General features: G+C 46.4%; 1 protein-coding gene across 2 annotated transcripts in view; it reads right to left on the bottom strand.

The window, feature by feature from the left end:
- Positions 1 to 20,724, bottom strand: part of Stard8 (StAR related lipid transfer domain containing 8) — a 70,845-nt gene that overhangs the window by 24,691 nt on the left and 25,430 nt on the right. The window contains exon 1 of one of the 2 annotated variants that reach the window (XM_051178497.1): positions 7,466 to 7,634. The exons of the other annotated variant lie outside the window; for it this stretch is intronic. The gene's annotated coding sequence lies outside the window, so the exon portion shown is untranslated. Of the gene's footprint in view, positions 1 to 7,465; positions 7,635 to 20,724 lie in introns of those variants that run through there. 2 annotated transcript variants of the gene reach the window in all.

Below are 20,724 nucleotides of genomic sequence, written 5' to 3'. Positions count from 1 at the left end.
TTATCACTCCTCAGTTGTCTGAACTTGGACATGTCTTTTCTTTGACTGCTCCTTACTCATCTTCTTAATATGCAATAGCTCTAATTGCTTTACAGAATTGTCACAGGGGCTAAGTATGGTAAAAATGTGTCAAGGATATAGAAGAGGACACTAATATCCTCATTATCACTGTCTGTTGCAGTGCCACAAATGCCACTAAAAATGCCTAGAGGAAGGAGCCCTATAAGTACTACAAGAGAAATTTTCTAGATGTGACAGAATCTGAAGTCACAGGACTCCAGATCCAATGTAGGGAGGTGGTATGCTGGAGCCCTGCACAACCCCAGGTCACTGAAAAACAGGCTGCACCGTGTGCTCCTTAGTGACAGTAGCACAAAGATTTTATTGATATAGCTGGACTGAATACTCAGCAACCTTGGGAGGTAGGTACATGTCTCCTCATTGTTGGCAAATGCAGGCTCAAGAGTAATCTAGCCACACAGGGCTTTGTCCATGGCTATCAAAACAGAACTTGTTGTCTTCCTAACACACTCTTTCTCCTGACACCTGTGTACAGAGCATTGCTCTACTCTGGGCCTTTCCCCATATTCCATTCTTCCCTTTCTTTTTTCTTTTAGACAGGGTCTGATATATCCCAAGCTGGCATCAGAGTTGCTATGTAGCTGAAGACCAACCCTCAACCCGATCCTCCTGTTCCACATCCCAAAGGTGGGGATCAGGTGTGCTTCCGACATTCAGTTTACACAGTAGTGCAGTGAGTTGTACACAGGACCTCATGCATGCTAGGCAAGTATATTATCAACCAAGTCACATCCCCAGCCTCTCTATTTTTTGTTCATTGAAAAGGTCCTGCTGGGATACAGGCTGCATGCATGAGTTGTTAAAAACCAAGCCTTCCTACAGCATCCCTGATCCTGCCCAACCTGATTTGACCTCAGCCTGCACCAAAATGGTGGGCTACTAATACAAGACTAGACAGGCCAGTCTTTGGCCGGTCCAGATAAAGGACAGGAAATCCCAGGCCACCTCCCCTGGAGGTTACTCCTTCTACCACAGGAACAGAGTTGCAGCCTAGGCAGAGGTTCCTCTGTGGTGAGGAAGCTGCCAAGTCAGCCTCAGCTGCCTTGAGTGCCGAGTGTGGTTTGAGGAAAACAGGGAGAGCTGAGTGTTGAGACCTGGATTCCAAATCTTGCCTCCTTAGAAACTGTTCTCTTCCCCTCCCGAGACTCAGATGGGTTTACCAAAGATCGCACTGAAGGGATCGTGGCAGCTACTTCGTTGGGCTGTTCTGAGACCACAGAGGGGCCATGGAAGTGAAAGGGTCCTGGGAACTAAAGAAATGGTACTGCTTGCTGTCATCATCGCTTGGCTCAGGAATGAGTGAGTTGGTATTTCTCTCCACCTGATTGACTCTTAAAAGTCCCCAATGCAGGCATGGCTTACACTCATTTCTGGATTCAGTAACCCCTAAAACACCCCCTTTCCTCCATCCCCACCAATTGCAGAGGGCAAATGGCAGAAAAGCAGTATTCAAAGCCTCCCACCCAGACAACATTGTAATCAGCACATTTAGTTGAATATCTACTCTCAACAAACTTGTCATCTGGCAAGGAAGAGGACAGACACCAAGACAAGGGCCTTGCTTTCCAATGGTTCCCCATTTTTGCAGATTGGGCCTGAACAACAAACCACCTGGGCAGAACTGTATAAGATGTCTCAGCTCAAGATTCTGAGGCCTTAGTGTCTGGGATCATCAGAGAGGGATTATTAAATTTGCCATCCTGAAAGGTTCAGAGTAAAAATAAACAGAGGAGGATCGGGTATATCCCAATGATGAAGGGGCCACAAATAACAGCATATTAAGGGGGCAATAATGAGGCTGAGAAGGAGGCTGACCCAGGCCCAAAAGGAAGATTTGCAGGAGCTGAGATATTTAGGTTGGAGAAAACAGAGGATCTGTTCTCAGTCTTCAGATTTCTGAAGGCAGAGAGAAAAGGAAGCTCTAGGTAGTTTGAAGGGGCAGAACTGTGTCTCGGGGTTACAAGCCACAAGAAGATACTATTACGTTCAACAGTAGACAAACCTTGCAGTCATGGGAAGCACTGATGGGAAGCAACAGTTTACAGCTTATGTTGCTCCAGGGTGCTGAAGCCAGGTGAATAGTAACTAGACAAGCACAGCAGGGAGAGAGTCTAGCTTCAAAAAGTGTGGGCCTTGTGTCCTCTAAAGGCCCTTCTTCCCTGGACTGTGTTTGCATACCTTCCTCTAGGGGAGACTGTGAGAAAAAAAATAAAGGTGACTGGCACAGGCCAAGCCCTCTCTGATTCCCACTGAGTCCTGAGATCTCAGGAACACCTTGGGCTCATATTCCCCAGAGGGAAAAGTCACTCATTAACTTGTGACTGAATGGGTCAGAGGGATACCTCCCAGGACAGATGCAAACATGGGGAGGAGCTAGGGAGCAGACTGCCCAAGCCTGAGAGAACTCCAGCTGTGACAGTGCTGAATTCAGACATCCTAACCTGACCCAAGCCATGGGGGTTTAGTGACTGGGCCTGGGAGAATTTGTAGCCAGACCTATATCACCCTGTGGATAAGCAAAAGGTGTTAAGTGGAAACACATGCTTGCACAGCTGGAAGGGGCCTGGGAAACCGTGAGTCCATATACCTGTCCCACCCAATTTATAGATGTAGAAATTGAGGCCCAGAGGCAACAAATGCACTTTCCTAAAGTCACTCAGAGTCAGAAACAGAGGCCAAGTTTTTAACTCTATTAGACACAATGGGTTCATTAAATGTTGGTCCCTCTCTTGTGTCTGAAACTATATAAAAAAAGTGTATTCTAGAACTTTCTAAATCATGTCTGGGTTTTGGCTTGACTCTTCCCACCTCCCACTCCCTGTCCAGATACAGGTTCTTGGTGAAATACTTTTTCCTTCCACAAAACCTTCAGCCTCTCAGTTAACTGGCTCCAGATCTCCCTTCCCCCTTCCCAGCTCAGCTACATTTGGGATTGAACATTGGGTCTCACACATGCTAGGTAGATATGAGAGCTGAGGTCTCTCCATCTCTCTGTCTCTCTCTCTCTCCCTCTCTCAGTTTGAAGAAAGGTCTTACTAGGTTGTCTGGATGGCAATTGAACTTACTCTGTAGTCCAGGCAAGCCTTCAACTTATTAGCCTTCAGTAATGACATCCTGAGTAGTTAGGATTACAAGCCTTGCTACCCAGACTCATTTCTTGTTATTTTAAGCTCCTGAAAATACCTCAATCCCTTTCTGACTCTAATGCCTACACAAAACTCAGTGACATCAAATTGAGTATATGTATTTGAAACAATAGGAGTAACTACTTCTGTTTGTTCAAACATAGGACAGAGGGACCGAATTTTAATTAGCTCCAGAAGTTTTCATATTTGTCAGTAATCCTTCTGGGAGGAGGTAAAAGTTTGGGATGGGGTCCCTTTAAGGCTTGGAGTGGACAGAGAGTTAGTTAATGGCCATCCTGTAGAGGTGACTTTCCAAGGTGGTTATTATGTGGCTCAATCATTAACCAAGCAGTGGCAGGACCCCAGGCTTGTTGGAAAGGGGCCACTCCTATCCCAAGGACAGCCCAAGAGCAAGAAGCTGTAGCCAAGCAGGACATTCCAGGGGTCTTTCTCTCCCTGACAAGACAGCCTGCAGTGGGGTAGGTGAGGGCAGAGGCCTCACCCTGCCCACTTAGGGCTGGAGGAGGGCTGGCCCGGAAATGGAGGAAGTCAGCACACCCTTAATGGGGAAGGAGGGAAAAGAGAGACAGTGAAGGGTTTTTATCATAAATGAAAGAGGAAGCTCCAAGCTGGGCTTTGGTGATTAGATGACAAGCTGGGAAAGACGCTCATCCTGAATGCATCCTGTTTTGCTTCAAATTGGCCTCAGGGTCCCAGGGCTGGGGAGGGGCCTGGAAAGAGAGCAGCCTCCCAGGAATTCTCCCAGGCCCGCTGACCTCAAACTCCTGGGTGGCCTCTGAGCACGGGAGGCTAGTGGGAATTAAATCTCTCCTTTGCTACTAGAGAGGAATGAAGGCATAGAATTTCTAGAGTTTCCACAAGAAGCTGCTACAGGTCATCGTGGGCTCAGGAGCCCCAGTGGCAGCTAACATCTGCTACTGGCGATGTGGCATCTGTAAAATGAAGAATCCAAGCTCTATAAACCTTCTATCCTCTCGTCTACAGTTCAGATCAAATGTCACCCACTCATCAGTCACCTTCTCCTCAGCCAAAATCAGTTCCCCTCTGATCTGAACTCTAGAGCAAAACAATTGCAAATGTGAATAGTAACCAAACTTCTGGTGACGCTATGGGACTAGGTTTGGTGAGATAGTGAGACTGTGGTTATTTTGTTGCAAGTCCTTATCTTTAGAAAAATGTATTGACATATTTTTAGATGAATTGATAACATGTCTGAGATTTGTTTCAAAGTAACAAGAAATGGAGTGAAGTAACTAGGACTATGGTCACGTGAGATCAGATTACACCATTGTTTCTCTTTTAAAAATATGTTTAAAATTCTCTGTAATACCTTTAAACCCTCATGAGGGTTTAAACCTCTAAACCCCTAAACGGAATGGCAGATTACCTGTGGGTCATCTGTGAGAACTAATACCAAGCCTGAGTTCAATGATTAGTCATCTATACAGAAGCTTGTAGTTTGCAAAGCACTTAGCAATGAATCCTCTCATTTAACCTGATGAAGTAAGTGGACAACAGAAAGAAACTGAGGATTGGAAGCTTTGGGAGAACAAGAAACTAGATTCAGACCTCGATGTGCCTAGCCCTCCAATCCCTTGTTCTTTGTTCTGTGGCACCATGGACTGCTAAAGAACTTAACATTGGGTTCTCAAATCCCTGCCTGTGGCTGCCACAAACAGAACAGCAACTGCTCAGGATGAAAAGTCCTCAACATGGAGTGCCACACCAGACGAAACTCAATACACAAACTCAGCACTTCAGACTTGTGCCTGTGGCCCAGACTGGGGGCCTCTAATCCACTACCTCATATCCATATAAATACACAAGCGTCAATAAACCCTCAACACCAACAAAAATGTGCTCAAAAATCTCAGCAGGAGTTGTGGTATGGGAGGGAACTTAAAAATCCCCAATGGCTAATGATCACTGGGGTGATGCCTAGTGCGTACCAGACCCAGGGTTCCAGCACCAAATTAAAACAACCTCCACCCCCAGATCTTCACAGACCTTAAGACATGGAGGAACCCATGCCTCCTATTCCAAACCCTGAAATCATTCACACCCTCACCCTGAGCAGTTAAGTAGCCCAGGGACGTAAGGCTTGATCCCACCCAAATTGGGACCTCAAAGAAAAAGTTTTCTTTTTTACTCAAGAATAAAGCAACTCCTACTTTCAACCCAAGACCCTTTTCCATCCTTCCATCAAGAACTTGCCATTCATGGGACCCACATTATCCATGGTTGGAACAAGGAGTTCCAGAAGTTAGCTAACAAAAGGCAAAGAAGCATCTTGGCCTGACATTCCCCAACCTTCCCTTGTGACTGTCTTGCTGTCATGTCCCTGCTGCTCCAGAGGTTTTAAAATTTCAATACAGATGGACATCTAAAGATGGTAGAGAGAGTGAATATGAGCAAAGTACAATAGCATGAATGTATGGAAATATTATAACAATATCCATTATTTTGTACACTAAAAAATAAAGAAACAGAAGGTCAAAGTTTGGGCCTCTTTGTACCCCCTTTCTTTTCCTCTCCTGCCCCAGCTTTGGAAGTTTTAAGGCATCATCTTTACAGGACCCATTGCCCCCTCCTCGACATCCACACAAGGTACACAGGACACGATGCTGTCTTTACATCCCTAGATATCATTCCGTGCAGTCTTTCAGAAGGCAGACGGTCCCGCAGATGCTCACAGAGGCTTGGTATTCTTCAAAGAGCTGTTTGCACTGCCAAAGGAGGGCAAACGAACAAGGGAGAGCAGCCTTTTTTTAAGTATTGTGTTTCTCAGCCCTATCTAGAGAGGTTAAAGGAGCAGAAATTCCAAGGCCAGAGCCTGGAGGAAAGACCAACGCTCTGAAGTAAGGACCAACACCAGATACCCAGCGAAATGGCAGCCACAACTTCAGTATGAAAACTTTACTCGCAGCCCTCCCAGACAAACATCCTTCTCCCCATTCCACTCTACCATTCACCTAGCCACCACCTAAAGTCATCTCAATGCTCTGGGCTGCCCACTTCAGTCCCCACAAAAGGAACGTCCCCCTTTCATCCCAGGAAGGTGAAAGCAAGAGAAAACCCAGACAGCAATGATACAGATGGCACAGACGGGACTGCACTCCTTAGAGTGGGTGTGGGCACTGGTAGTGCAGCCCGAGTCAGGGTTTGAAAATAGCCCTGGGTGATTCATTACCCTCTCCTCCCAGGATTACTGGGTGATCTGAGTGAGTCCCAAGCAAATTAGGACAGCAGTGCTTTGGTTGAACGTCATGTCTAAGTACAATCTCTGGGGTCCCCAAAGTGAGAAACCTAGTGTCTGGAAGAAAAGTCCCATCCCTCCTCACATTCAGTTTAATTGCTGTCTCACCCACAGTAGTTTTCCAGCTAGTCCAGCTGCATAATCATCTTAAGATTCACCAATCGCCTAGCTCTAGTCACCCCCAAGTGTCTTGGAGACCCTCTTTCTTTATTCACCAGTTAGGAGACTGGGCCCAGGCACAAAGTTAGCCAGTGTTAGAGCTGAAGAGACCGGGCCTTCTGATACTGAAATCTAGCTGGCAATTGAGGTACCGCTGAATACACTTGACACTCACGAAAGCATGACTCGCCTAAGGTCACATGAACTGGCGGAACCCGGGTTTCCTGCGTGGTAATTCAGAGCTGAACTTGAGCAAGTATTGGGGGAGACTACTCAAGTCAGAGCTCCCCCAAACTTCCAAGTAATATAATAGCCTTTCATCTGAGCTTTTCTAATCTAAACTTATGTGGGACTTCATGACAAACTGAGTCCCAGAAAGATGAGATGTATCCAACTCCCAAGTGTTGTCCAGGTGGTAGTGAGGTGGGCGGGCGGGGGTGGGGGCGTCTGGAAAGTCCAAGGGGCCGAGGCCTTCCTGGAAATGCCCCCCCTAAGTAGGAAGGTAGAGTGAGCGAGCCCCGCACTGAGTCCCCAGGAAGGCCTTGGCGCCAGTCAGGCCCGGGGTCCTCAGGCCACACGACTGGCACATTGGTGGTGCTCCGATGAGAGAGTGCCACCAGTGCGCTCAGGCGTCCCCAGTTTCCATAACTCTGAACCCTGTCCCCCGAGAAGAGGCAGCTGGGCTACTTTCCTTCCTGCCTCCTGCGTCCTCAACTGCCATGAGACCGGCGGGACCAGAGCGCCAAGGAGGCTAGGCGGGCCACCGGAGCCCATTGCCCCTATCCATCTGAGTGTCCCCCCCTGACGTCGCCCCAACTCTTACTTGGCTGCAGCGTCCACACAGAGGCAAAGGGACGGGAGGCGAGAGCAGGCAGGGCTGCTCGATGAGGACACGCGTGGAGCCAGGGGTAACGGTGCCAGCCAGAACAGCAGCTGCGGCAGCTGCTTAGCCGTTGTCAACCGGACTCCGCTCGCCGCGCAGGTGGGGAGGGAGGGAGCGTCTGCGAGAAGGCTACAGAGGTGCTCCGCCCACCCACAGGTCCCTAGGCCAATGAGGGCTCAGTTTTCTTCCCCCCTCCCCAGACTCCCCAGAAAGCGGCCCAAATGGGGCGGGCGGGGCTCTGCCAGCCAGTTCCTCCAATGCCCTGAGCCCCTGCCTTTCCTTCAGGTCACACCGCTGGAGCCAGGAGGCACATGCCCAGGGCCCAAGACAGAGTTTGAACGAGCAGAGCTTGAAAGAACGACTTGGCCAGGCACACAGACTTAAATTTATTGAGTTCTGAATGTGTCTGGCACTTGCGTGCAGGGTTCAAATATAAATGCCATGTGCACACGAGTTTAGTTTAAATTACTTGTCCAGGATAATTTATATTAAGTCCAGAAGACTGCTTCTGTGAGATACACAATAGAGACAACCAAGTGAGAAAGGAATAAACCCAAATACAACTAGGAATTTGTCATTCCTACCTTATTCAGACACTAGCATTCTGCAACCTCCCCTATATCACCCTCTGCTCCATTGCAAGTCCAAGCCCTTCTTCGATATAGAAACACACGGGGAACCAAAGTTAATTATGGCAGGAGAGAGCTTCCAGGAGTTCTGAAACCCAATACCTCAAGGAAGCCTGTGCAAATTCAATAAGAAACGGTGTTTAAGAACTGATTTCTTCCTTTGCCTTGTCTGTGAAGTTTTCATGTAAGTTTACTATGGAATTGAGGACTCCTATTTAATCAGGGCTAGGAGTATCCAAGCTCTCAGGGCACTGCAACTATGTTTACAGGGACAGAAACTTAAAGGAAGTGACTTACTCTGGGCTACTCAGCAAATCCGTGGCAGGCCAATACTTGCACATTGATATTTTCTCCATACCTAATAGACGAGCAGAATGGAGCTAAGGTCATTAGACTACAGGAACTGCAACGACCTCACTGGATTGCTAGAGTATCCAACACAGCAGTTTGCCCAAGGTCATTGGAGGCAATGGCAGAACCAGGCACCCTGCCTCCAGTCTACTAGGCCAAACAAATTTCCCCACCTTCCTTTCTGGCTAGCCCTCATGAGAACCAAAGGAATGACAACAAAGGAAGAAAGCCCCTAGTGTGTGCTCTCCCCAGTGTGTACTCTCCCCTTGTGGGCTCTCTCCCTAGTGTGTACTCTCTCGCTAACACGTACTCTCCTTCTAATGTGTTCTCTCTACTCTTTTCAACAGAAGGGCTACATCTGTAACTTGTGACGACTTTTCCCAAGTGAGCCATGTCCCCACAGATCTTAAATGTGGTTGCAGCCTATACCAGGAGGCTGGAACCCTTATGACATATAGGAAGCCTTTCCTGAGACAAGGCTGTATAAAATATTGTAAGCATGCTTTAGGGTCTGAATTGAAGCCCAATGTGTATTACTTGTGCACAATGGACTTAAAAGTGGGGAACCTTCCATGGTCTGATTCCTAAGAATAAGAAACCATGTCAGAGCTGAGTTCAGCTATGCCATGGCACCGAGCACAATGTTTTCAGTGGTTTCCCAGTAATGTTCACGAGTAGGTGAAGAAACGTTAAAAGACTCTTAGGGATAACCATGAATAAAGTATAAGCATTCAAATAATGGGAAACCCAATTTAACATTTAGTAGATACTTTTTAGACAGGCTCTCTATTTGTAGTCCAGGTTGCCATCAAAGCCTCATTGTTCTTGCTTCAGCTTCCTAAATGCTAGGATTATGGGTTTGTGCACCACCTGTAATTCAGTAGGTTGTTCTAACTGTATTAAGATAAGTGTGGGTTCTGAAATATTTGTGTGTGTGTATGTGCGTGCGTCTGTGTGTGTGTGTGTGTGCGCGTGCGCATGCGCGCGTGTGTGTGGGTGTGTGAGTGGGTGTGCACATGTGTGTAGAGACTAGAGAACAACCTCCACTGTCATTTTCAGGTGCTGCTTACCTTTTATTTTCAGACAGGATCTTTTAGTGGCCTAGGGATGGTTAGCTAGCCTAAACCTGCTGACCAGCAAGCCCCAGGGATCCACCTGTCTTCATGTCCCCAGTGCTGGGATTATAAACCTAATACCATACAGAGAAGTTTTATGGGGGTTCTGGAATAGAACTCTGGTCTTTGTGCTTGTTACCAACCCAGCCATCACCCTACCCCCTTCCTTGTTTGTTTGTGTTTGTGTTTTGTTTGTTTTAAGCCATAAAACCAGAAACTGCAAAGGGTCAAAGTAAAAAAAGCACCAACAATAGAAAACAGTATGAAAATACTACAAAACCTAGAAAATGCTATAAATACAACACCAGTTCCACAGTGCCTGACATGCTTAATAAAAACAGTTTTTTTTTTTGTTGTTGTTGCAACACACTCTCTCTTGAGAAGCCCACACCCACATCTTTGGTATGTACCTTCCCTTTTCTTTAAATGCCTCTCTCTTCCTTAATGCCTGCACTTAAACACGTTAAAACATTTTTTCTTAATAAATACCAACTTTGACTCAAAGACAAAAGAAATTTTTGATGAATGAGTGAACACAATAATTCAAGAAAACTTTATTCCTAACATTTATAATGCTACTTTGAAATAGCTCAAGGATCATTTTTTTGCGTGTTGTTTTGTTTTTAACTCCCTCTTATGTCTGGAGAATCTCAGAAAGACAAGAGCGTTCCCCCTCTTCGTAGGGACAACATAGTTCAAGAGCACCTTTGACAGTACTGGTCTCTTTATTCTCTCCATCTCTGCCCACCCTGCACAAGATGGATATTCCATAATGGTTCCTGGAAAGGAGGGGGTGAATAGTGCCTTTTCATACGAATCTTTTTGGAACACAGCCTGATCAGCTCTGGAAATAAACTTCCCCCTTCTTCCTGGGTCTCCCTTTTCCCACAAAACTCACTCTTGTCCAGGTGTTCTATAGTGCCTCATTGCTACTCTAGATGCCAGCATACTCATCAGGCAGGGAACCGGTAATGAATGAAGCAAGCAAAACGCAAAACTCAAAACTCAACACCCCCAAACGTGTGCTGTGAGTGTGTGTGTGTTTGTGTGTTTAGGTCCTGAGGCTTTCTTTATTCTGCCACTACCATAGGTGAGCTTTTTAGTGAACTCTGAAGCCAGGTGTTCAGTGTACAAAGCCCAAATCTAACTGTGACTGTATGCAACGTTTTTCTCACTTATGAAACGCAAAGGAAAAATGTTAATTTACATAGCTGCTGAGCAGATGCATTGGCATCATGGATGCTTAAATAGTCAGTCACTGGAACTAAATCCTAGGTATGGACAAAGCCACTGAGCCGTGGTGGACAGTATCCTGGCTTAGGAAGTATCAGAGGTGCTACTTATATCACTTTCTGGCAATGCCACCCAGAACAAGCCACCTTAACATCGCAACTACCAGTCTTTTCACCTATAAAACAGAAGCAATGTGTGAAAGCTAGTGGGCAAAGCAGACACTCTGGATGTGAGTGTATCCCGTAAGGCTGGCCACAAGCAACAGGCAGCAGAATAGCACTGAGGGAGCCAACTTCTCCTGACCCACAGTGGTAGTGGGCTCTTCTTCTCCTTCTTCTTTTTCTTCTTCGTGCAGAGAGTATCTTCAGATCCAATTACTCAGAGTTTTCCTCTAAGACCCTTGGATCCTAATAAGGGCTGATATGAGAACATACTCCTCTCTCTGTCTCTGTCTGTCTATTTCTGTCTGTCTGTCTCTGTCTCTCTGTCTCTCCCTGCCCCATACACACACACCATGCCTGAAATGGGAGCTCATCTGACTGACTGTAGCAGCGAGGCCTGTGACTCTGCACCACCAGATGAGATGAGACAGACACAAAAAAGGCACCAGACGATTCCTTATACTATTCTTTTTCATAGAGTCTCCGAGCAAAGACTAGCAAAAGGCTTCCACACATTCCTGCAAGCCCCATTCAGGCCCACAAAAAAAAAACTTACTTCTTGTAGGGCGTGTGAGCCCCCACCAAGCCTCATGAAAGGACCTATTGCTCATGCACGCCCAACATGAAACAGCATTGGTTCATATAGAACAATGTCACAGAAGCTCAGGTCATGGGTTGTGAACTACGTGGGACTGTCCTAGTATGGCAGACTAGAGGCAGCAGGGGCAACTGTGGGAGGGATGGGAAAGGTGTGTGGCACACATGTGCCTCATTTTTGTGTGTGTGCCGGGGTGCACACTGGAGATGTAGAACAGGAAACTAAATCCTGGGAGGATGGAGGCCCCTGTAGGCTCATAGCCCAGGCTACCAGTATGGCTGTGCTCACTTATCACCCTAGAGCATGATGGCAGTAGGAACTTCATGATGACCAAGGACTCATTTTCTCAACTCCTGGTACCAAGCAGCTTGTGGCCACCTCCTGACACCCGAGCTAGGTGCTGGAAGCAGAGAGCCAGAATTTTTTCGTACACCCATGATATTTCATCCTCAGAACAAATACCAGGCTTTCCAGACTGTCAGCTCCCCTATTCCACACAATGGAAGTAGAACAGACCCCATTCTACACCAAAATTCACCCTGGCCTGGCCTCACTGGCTCATCTCAAGGGAGCCAGAGGATTGCTACTGTGAGCTCACACATACTCCTACCTCCTAAGGAACTGCCACCTACCCCAAACGAACAGGTGGGTCACTCTGGACAGAGTTCTTGGTTCTTTGTGAACCTGGCACAGGTATCTAGAACAGGATGTTCACCCAGCTATCACACCCACTCCTGCCCTGCCCCTGCTAAGAGGGTTACAGTGTGCAGAGGGGAGATAAACAAAGACAGGTCTACATCTATCACTTCCCCTTTAAAATACACACACACACACACACACACACACACACACACACACACCACCACCACCACCACCACCACCACCACCATCACCACCATCACTATCATCATCAAAGTCCTGATCTGGCCCTCAGCCAGGGCTAAAACTTTCCATACACTATTATCAACCTTGACTTGACATTCCTGAGGGCCATATCACTGTGGAGAGACAGGGGCCAGTCTTCACACAAAGAATACTAATCCAAACAGGTGGGTAAGGTGGGTAGCCTGAGGCCAGGTTCCAGAGGACATGGAGGGAGAGGCAGCAAGGCTCAGAAGTGGCTTTATATCTCCAGATCAACAGATCACCCCAGGAAATTGGTTCCTATCACACACACACACATACACACACACTCATCCATCCACACACCAAGACATCTGGACCAGAGGCCAGGATACTATATCTCTGACCTTATCCTGCTTCTTTTGTGAGACCCTTCTGGCTCTGGATGTTAGTGTCCCCATATATTCTGTCAAAGTCTGTCTGAGGATCTCAGAGAACCCTGTAATTTGGCATTTCGAGTTCAATGATAAATCTTCAGTCAGAAACCCGATACAGTTGCCTATTTCTTCCCTATAATTTGGCTGGGAACAAGAGGAAAATCTGGTGGTGGGGGGGAGGAGCGAATAGGAAGTAGTGACTGGAAATTTTAAATGCCCACAGATTTTTTCAACTTTTAAAGGGATGAAATGCCAGACACCTGGGGGTTAGTGTACTCCTGGGGGTTCCAAATAGAGCCTAGGATGGAGTTTTCAAGCAACAAATGCCAGCTAAAAAGGTGCTAGAGCCATGGTGTGCATCTGAGACACTGGATGAGAGGGTGAGAGGCTAACCCTTTGAAATTACAGGGGATGTAGGGAACTACTATTTAGATGCTCAGATCCAGAGATATGGAGTCCAAAAAGAGAAAACAAGGATAAAAGGACAAACCGACAAGGAACTGGAAAGGGAAAAACATCATCAAAGGTTAAGTCATACAGAGGGACAGGAAGGCAGATAGGAGAGTGGACAGCTTGATGCCATACACATTCTTGGAGTAAGAGATGGTAAAATACATATACTCTTAACAAATGCCAACTATGTGTCTATAGCCATATTGTAGAGTGGAAGCTGGCAGCAGAGTCCTTAGGGACCAAGTCCAGAGGACAGGATGGGCATCTTTGGGATTAAGCAAGCTCGTTAGGAATGGGAAGAAATAGTTATGGCGAGTCTGAAAAAGGAACTCTCTGCAAGTGATAGAGCTTTGGATCAAAGGGACCCAAGCTAGAAGATGAAAGTGCAGTGACTCTAGAACCTAGGAAGAACTTGAATTTCCAGAGTCTGTGGTGAGGAAACCTGGTAGACTCCTAATCTAGGTTGGCTGGCCTCTGTGCATCAGGTTCCAGCATGGTAAGTCCCACTCTGTCCTTCAGAGCTCAGAGCATCTACATCCCAGGCTTCAGGAGCCAACAGGCAGGTCCCCAACTCTGTGCCTAAGCCACATGTAGATGAGCACCTCAGCTACACTAGGTTGCTCCTGAGCCCTTTGAGAGTGCAGGAGGAATTCTGGAGCTCTGGCAGTTGCAACAGACTGAGTTTCCAGGGGAAATATTTGAGGGAGGGAAGTAGAGAGGGAAGGTCTTCTAGGACAACCTGGCTGTGGCTGCTCTGCCCACTGGCCCACTGGCAAGAACTGGAAAGTTCCACACACCCACTTTGCTTAGGACCTTCCCCTTCTCTGGCTACTGGGCCTTTTTTGGATACCTCTACCACCCAGCCACCCCATCACCATTGGTCCATCTCTCATGGTGGGCCTTTTGTATGTGACCTCCCGTTTATAAAGTGCTGTCATATGTCTACTTGAGGCAGTGGGGGGCATCTCAGTCACAAATCAGCCCCTCCACTTCCTATGAGTCTCAAATCTTACCATTCCAGTAAGTAGCATGAAGGGACTTTCGTGCAGTAACCAGATGAAGAGAGGAATGGTGGTGATGCCTGACATCTTGGTTAACTCTCTGACTCAGCTTCCTCCGCCCACTCTCACCCCACTTTCACACTGGCTGTTCAGTGTGCAATGAAACTATCAGTATCAACACAGGCATCTTGGAATCCTAGTACCAAGAATCTCCTGGAGTGGCAGCATTCTTACAGAATCCTGCAGTGGAGTGCTACAAATGCAAAACTAAGGGCCAATAATACAAATGAGTTGGTCATCCTTTAGTAGGGACAATTGTCTCCATGTTGCAGGACTATCAGAGGTCTACAAAGCTTTGAACATGGCATCTGGGACAGAGCCCAGGCTCCATAAAGGAAGACTAGCTTTTCCAGGCCGCACTATAAGGCATATAGCTGCCACTTGTTACAAGCCAACTTGTTTTCTTGTACAGAGATGGTAGCAGCACTACCTTGACTGTTTTCAAGGAAAGTGGACAGAAAATTGCCAGCTACTAGACTTGATCACTTCTACTCCAGTTCTCATGATGACTAGTCAAGGAGCCAAGATTCTCATTCTGGCTCTGTGAGAATCGTGACATAACCTGGGCCATGACACCAAGCCTCAACTTCCTTGTTTGTAAAATAAGGATAATAACCTCATGACACAATGGGAATAACTAACACTGCTTGTAAACAGAGCATTGTTTGTAGCTCTTATCATTTGCAAAGCATGTTCCATATTCCCATTGTAGCACAGGTCTCTCTCTCTCTCTCTCTCTCTCTCTCTCTCTCTCTCTCTCTCTCACACACACACACACACACACACACACACACACACCAGCTCCACACCTTGTCCCTTGAACTTAGGGGAATCAATTTTATGTGAAGCCTAGCCAGATAGTTTGCAGGTGGTGTCTGCTGAGAGCTGTGCTATTTCTTTAGGAGACTGTCCAAACTGAAAGGGAATTAGAGGGCTACATTTTGATCTCTTCTCCCTGGGGTAATGGAGGCACACAATAGGCCTTGACAAAACATTTAATGATCAAATGAGTGTGTTTTGCATGTGGGGTGAGGATTTGCTCAAGGTCACACAGTGAGTCTATTTCAGAACTAAGAAATCTGACTCTGTGCTACCTTTCTCCCAGCATTCTACATCACAAATGATCACAAATGATTTGTGTCATGTCCCTCTCCCAAATGATCATAAACCAGTGACAAGCCCATTTTCCTCCCTTCCTATCTTCTGGCCTGTCCTCAAGCATATTCTGCACTAGGCCAGTTAGCCATCAGGATGGCTCCTCTGTGCCCAGTTTGGTACTGTCAACTGGACCTTGGTCCATCTGAGTTTCCAGCTGTCCCTGCCCTGTCCCTAGCACAGGGGCAAAATCTTCCTGAGGAAAAGGAGACCTCAGTGGTCAACTTCCTTCAAGCCCAGGGGTCTCCTTTTTGCTCTCTGCTTGGGCAAAAGTATGGAACACAATCCCTGGGTGGCAGCAAATTAGGAGGAAGGGCGGCAGCAGCCATTTCCTATCCTGCAAAGGCACCTCCCTCCCTGTCTGTCCCTCCCCTACTTCCCGAGTTCTGCTGCAGCCACAGTGAAAGGAAAGGACTCCAAAGACTGCTTTGAAACCCAGATGTTTGAGCTAGAAAGACCACAGAGGTCACTTATTCCCACAGCCGCCCCACTGAAGGACCACCAGCTCTTGAAGCAAGGAGTGTCTTACCTAGTCCCTTAGTGTCAAAGGACCATGTCCCTGTACAGAATGGGCGCCAAGCCAACAATGTTGCTGTGAATGGGTATGCAAAAAATAAGCAAAAAAAAAAAAAAAAAAAAAAAAGGTTTTTGTTATTGTTTTGCGACAGGATCTTTATATGAATCTTAGGCTGGCCTTGAACTCACAATTCTCCTGCCTCAATCTCCCGAGTGCTAGGATTATAGATGGGTGCTACCACACCTGGCAAGGAAAGATTTAATAAAAACCAAAGTATATCCAGCATTAGATTTGTGTCAGTCATTGCTCAAATGCATTTAAAGTAATATTTATTGTTTACAAAGACGCTCTAAAATAGATGGTTGATTATTTATCATCCTCAACGTAGCCCCCATTTTGCCCATAAAGAAACACTCAGAGGGTTACTACAGGTGTGCAACGTGCTGAACTCACACAGCCTGTAAGTAGCAATGGCAGAAGTTGAAGCTGGATTGTTATTCTCACCTACGTAATGGGGAGGCTCACACTTGGAGTTTCTGGAACTTTTGCATTCATTTACCCCCTAGGGGCTGAGGGAAAGAATGCTGAAGATGTAACCTGAAGCTTTAGTTCTAAGCAGGGAATGTCTTTGAAGTCCCTGCTCTTATCTGAAACATCCTTGCAAATTTTCTAGTTGACTCCACTATGTGTCCCCATTAGTGTTTTCTTCTTTAAGACTTTAGGTTGGTTTGACATCAGAGCAAGATGGTTAACTTCAGTCTCATGGATTCCTATGCTCCCAGACCACTGCTTTGTATCGCAGGAATTCCAACCACTGGCAGTAGGACAGGCCCTAAGTCAGTCAGAATAGCTAACATTTGTGGCGTGCTTACGGTAGGAGCCAAACTCCTGAGCACCATTGTCATGTAATTTTTGTAATCCACAGAAAGCTTGTTTACTTGCTTGTTTTTGAGATAGCGTCTCACAATTTAGCTGGATCTGGGCTGGAATTCACTGTGTCACGGAGATTACCTCAATCACATGGCAACCGTTTTGCCTCAGTCTCTGAAGCTTGGATTTACAGAGGTGAGCCTCCATACCGGGTTCTACTTATGATCTAATAATCAACCCTGAAGAAGTCAAAGTATTCCCGCTGCCTCCATTTTCAAATGAGAAAAATGCAGCAGGGTGAACTTGCATAATTTGCCCAATGTCACAATTTGGACTGTCAACTCTGGCTCGCACCCACTACACATACTGCCTTACAGGGCACACTAGAGTTTTCTTTATCCTCTTTCTTCCATCACTTCTCCCGTGGGCAATTGCTTGAACATTGACAAGCATTAAACACTCCGTTCAGGTTGGCAGATCCCTGAAAGTAGAGGTGTGGTTTCTTTTCCTTACTTTCTTCAGACTAGAGCTAGGTGACCTACACGGGGCTGTTCCTCATTCACACTTGGCAATGATTTCAGGCCTCTCATCTGTCATCTAATGGTTACAACATTAGCTTTTCAAACACAGGTCCTCTGCCACCCTTCATGCAAAACCTTAGCTTCAGAAATGCTGTCCACCACTTACAGGAACGAGTGTACATTTCTAAGGTTGGCATTCAAAGTGCTGCCTAAGTTCACACAGACAACTTAGTTGACCTTCCCAGAACACACTGTGCTGCATTAACTCTTCCAACACATTTCATGTCCCCATATCTCTTCCATGAATGTTCATCTGATTTCCTTTTTATACCAAAACCATTTACGTGGTAATTCCAAGGGATCTGAAACCCTGTAGCTACTATTGTCATCCCATTTTATAAGAGTAGAAACTGAGGCACTATGATGCTGAAGTATTTCCCTATCTACTGAATCTGGAAAAGTCTCACATATCTCTTAAGTATCCCCTATAGATAGTGTAAATCATTCTACCTCCTTTTAAAAATTGTGTGTGTGTGTGTGTGTATGTGTGTGTGTGTGTGTGAGAGAGAGAGAGAGAGAGAGAGAGAGAGGAAGGAAAGAAGGAAGGAAGGAAGAAAGGAAGGAAGGAACCAGCATGAGTATATGTGCACCACATATGTGCAATAACCTGAAGAGGCCAGAAGAGACTACTTAATCCTCTGAAATTGTAGTTGCAGGTACTTGTGAGCTGCCATGGGGGTGCCAGGAACCAAACCCTTGTCTTCTGCAAACGAGGTAAGCCACCTTAACCACTGAGAATCTCTCTAGCCCTACCATTCCCTTTCTTGATGACTCTACAGCTCAGCTGCATTAAAGGTGATTCCAAATCGAAGTTAATTGTCTATATATCTTTCTGCCCATGAAGAGTCAATTTTCTTGGGGCTGGAGAGATGGCTTGTGGTTAAGAGCACTGGCTGCTCTTTCAGATGACCTGGGTTCAATTTCCAGCACCCGTATGGCAGCATATGACTTTCTGTAACTCCAGTTCCAGGGTACTTGACACCCTCATACAGACCTACGTGCAGGCAAAACACTAATGCACATAAAATAAATAATTAAATACACAGAAAAGAAAAATTGTTCATCTCTTTTAAAAGGTAAATTTTCTGAGGCCAGAGACTGCATTTTATTCTTTATGGAATATTCATTGCTCAGGAAGGGGCCTGGCACAGCGTCAGTACTTGGAGAACATTTGTGAAAGGCTTCAATGAGCAGCGACTGGAGTACTGCCTGGGCAGGTTAAATACCAAGCCTGCAAGCAGCCATTACCCAACCAAATGGTGGCTGAAGGCCTTGGGATGTCCTTTCCCCGGTGTTTGGAATGAAGGAGCACAAAAACAATTCAGTAACCAAGCAGGAATTGCAATCTCAGGGGTGGGGGTGGGGGGCAGAAAGGAAGAAAATCCTGGGAATGAAGGAGCACAAAAACAATTCAGTAACCAAGCAGGAACTGCAATCTCAGGGGTGGGGGCGGGGGGCAGAAAGGAAGAAAATCCTGTGATTGTACTAAAGCAAGCATCATAGCCTCAGTGTCCCTTTAGCTGAGGAGGCATCTAGCTAGTCACAGATGCCACAGTTCCGGGGCTGCTGTGCTTTTCTTCTCTAAGATTCCCTGGTTGCTTCAGCAGTTCAGTTCATATGGAAAAGAGCCACCTCAGGGAGTTGGAGTTTGTTGTTTTCGGTCTAAAACATTATGCTTCAGTGGTGAACTCGCTCTGTCCTCTCCTGGCTGGCCAAATTCTCTTTGTGGAAAAGTAAAGGGGGAGTTTGGGTACAACTCTGGGCTTGAGTCCTGGCTATGCCACACAATAGTTATATAACCTTTGGCAAGTTACTAAACCTAGGCTTCTTCACCCAGAAAGTAGAACCCTTCCCCCCAGCCCCCACCCCCATAGTATATAAGCCTTAAGAGACTGGGTGGGCGGATCACTTTGTGAATGGAAATGACCTGACCCAGATGGACTTGCAGGATTAGTGTTCCTTCCAGTGGTGTGTCATGCCTTTCCAAAAGTGACTCGTGACTCTTGGGCCTTCCTCAGCCTTTCCCGGGATGTCTATGGCCCAATTCTAGACACTCAGTAGCCTGGCCTGTCTTAAATAAAATGAAAGGAGAATTCCTAAGCCTTTACAGCCAAACCTTAGAACAGAGGTTCTTACTGTGGGTCATGACCCCTCTGGGGTCACATACCATATATCTATATTATAATTCATACCAGCAGCAAAATTACAATTACGTAGTAGCAATGAAAATCATTTTATGGTTGGGGTCACCACAACATGAGGAACTGTATTAAAGGGTGGCAACATTAGGAAGGTTGAGAACACCAGATGGTTACTGGATAGGCAGCCAATGGGCATATGAGCATAGTTTTTTTTTTTTTTTTCCAGTGCTGGAGAAAGTGGCCTCTAAGGACTGCAACTCTCAACAAGTGTAGGAGGCACACACTAGAGTCAACAGACATGTCATATCACTACTCTGGATCTTGCTAAATAAGGGAAGTATATAGCTTGGGGTATAGCTCAGTAGTCATTGGAAGAGTGTAGGTCAACTAGCAAGCACTGAGTCCTGAAATCAGCTGCACAGCTAGAAGAGAAGAAGGGGATGGGGGAGATGGAGGACAATGAATATCTAGCTTCCCGAACCATGAAGTAGATAAACGCAAGAGCATCATCAGATGTGTATGCCAATAGGAAGCACATCCCTACCCCCCAGATCATCACTTCTTGTTCCTGCACTGAGCAGGGTGCTCACTTCCAATGCCCACTAATTCTTCCTGCATTTTCAAGGAAGTAGTGCCAGCGTGTTCTCACGGGTGACCTTGATCCCTATCCACACTCCCTGGCCTCAGTACACATACCTTGACCTCAGTCAAAACTTGGAGAAGCCTCTTAATCCTCTGTTCATCACCTGACAGGATATAGGACTAATACACATGTAGCACACACCCTGAAATCTGGCTCAGCCTTCTAGACCCTATCTATCTAAGTGAGTAGCCTGGCTGTAAATAAAACGTTGGTTTTGCAGCCTAAGACTAAAAACTCTACCACCAAACCCAATACCCCCACCCCACCCACTTAACCATGAAGCCTTCTTAGCAGCCCATCCCTTCATATACTCTTCTGGGATTCAAAAGCAATGTATAAGTGGACACTGGGGTACAGGACCTGCACAGCAGGCCAGCCTGGAGCTGGCATCTTCAGTTAGCAGCAAATCCA

Source organism: Phodopus roborovskii, unplaced genomic scaffold, assembly GCF_943737965.1.
Source record: "Phodopus roborovskii unplaced genomic scaffold, PHOROB, whole genome shotgun sequence".
NCBI lineage: Eukaryota > Metazoa > Chordata > Mammalia > Rodentia > Cricetidae > Phodopus > Phodopus roborovskii.
This window is presented reverse-complemented; position numbering and strand designations above follow the sequence as displayed.